Source organism: Myotis lucifugus, unplaced genomic scaffold (assembly GCF_000147115.1).
Source record: "Myotis lucifugus unplaced genomic scaffold, Myoluc2.0 scaffold_289, whole genome shotgun sequence".
Taxonomy (NCBI): domain Eukaryota; kingdom Metazoa; phylum Chordata; class Mammalia; order Chiroptera; family Vespertilionidae; genus Myotis; species Myotis lucifugus.
Window position 1 is genome coordinate 670,896 of NW_005871337.1, and position 1,988 is coordinate 672,883.

The window sequence follows — 1,988 nt, forward strand, 5'->3', positions numbered from 1 at the left end:
AACCAGGCCTGTTGGGGGGGGCAGTTAGGGGTGACAAGGGTGGCAACGGAGGGCAGTTAGGAGTGACCAGGCTGGCAGCGGAAGGCAGTTAGGGTCAATTGGGCTGGCAGGGGAGCAGTTAGGCATTGATCAGGCTGGCAGGGAAGCAGTTAGGGGTAATCAGGCAGGCAGGAAGGCAGGTGAGTGTTTGGGAGCCAGCAGTGTTGGATTGTGAGAGGGATGTCCGACTGCCCGTTTAGGCCCCAATGCCACTGGGATCGGGTCTAAATGGGCAGTCGGACATCCCTCAAGGGGTCCCAGATTGGAGAGACACACACACACACACACACACACACACACACACACAAACACACACACGTGCACGAATTTTGTGCACCGGGTCTCTAGTATATAATATTTTTCCCTGAGGACTTATTATCAGGAATTATTTTGTTTGTTTTTATCTGTCTCATCCCAATAGAGTATAAGTTCTACCCAAACAGGGACTTGTCCCAAGTCTGTTCACCCTGGTGTCCCAGAATCTAGAAGAATGAACATCAGAGTGTTCAGTAAATTTTTGTTGAATGAATAATACTGAATATTTATGCAGCTCTTTGAATCCACATCTTCAAATAATTCTTTAATTTGAAGATGAGAACGTGCTTATATACTTAATGATCGAATTTTAATTATCACAAGACTTACCCTGATTCATCATCGCCTTCTTTTTTCTTTGGATTTCTATTTCTTCCTTTGAATTTATGCTGTTTCTTTGCCCTCTTCTCCTCCTTATTTATTTTCTTCCCTTTCTATATGGAGAGTAGATTTTTTTCTGAGTATATATCTGACTGATTAAAGTCATTGTCATTTCTGATGCCTAACAATCAGTAGACTTTCCAAAGGAGGAAATTAAAACAGCAAACTCTGTAGTTCAAGGTCAGATATTAACGCTCATCCTTGTGAGTAGACAGTAGAGACACAAATGATAGTGTTGGGTTTTTCTGAGAGTATCGTGTGGAGCGTTCATTGTTTTGCTATTATGAAGATAAATCCTCATGGGATTGACAGACACATTGCATTCCCCTTTATATGTTTCCTTATTGTTGCTCAGAACTGTGAAGCAGCACAGATGGGGAGCCCCTACTCCCTTAACCTCCCATTCAGGAAATGAGTGTGCCTCAAGGAAACATTAATACCTTTTTCCTTTCAACTTTGAAGATGTGGCCTATTTATATCAATTGTTTCTTTCTGATTTCTGTTAAAAACAGTCTGGTTGGTGTGGCTCAGTGGTTGAGCATTGACCTATGAACCAGGGTGTCACTGTTTGATTCCCTGTCAGGGCATGTGGGCACGATCCCAAGTGTGGGGTGTGCAAGAGGCAGCAGATCAATAATTCTCTCCCATCACTGATGTTTCTATCTCTTTCTCCCTTTCCCTTCCTCTCTGAAATCAATAAAAATATATTCAAAAAAAAAAACAACAGAAGTCTGTTCATTAAAATAAAAAATAACAAGGTAGAGGCTTTGGTTATATGTCAGCATTGGTTTTGGCATAGTTTTGTGACATAGTTTTGACTGATGAAGAAGACATAAAGTAGGATAATAAAGCCCAATAAATTACAAGACAAAAACAGTGCTTTCTAAGACTAAAGTCAAGTTAAGGGCAATTCTATACATACTGATTATCCATTTAGTCTGTCTCCTGAATACGGAGCTTATCCATGTGAGTAGACAGTAGAGATCTGCCTGGGTTGGCACAAAATCTGCCTATTCATTTGAATCAATTTTCACAAGAATAATAATGTCAACTTATGTGTTTACTAATCATAGAGAAGTTCATTAGCATTTAAGATACTTCCATTAGCAAATTCATTCATTCAATAGACAGCTATTAAATGTTGACAATAAGCAGGATGTTTTACACTTGAGAAATACAGTGGTAAACTATGCAAGTCCCCATGGAGGAGAAAAGATATAGTAAAAATAAAAACAAAAATATCATCCTTTCAG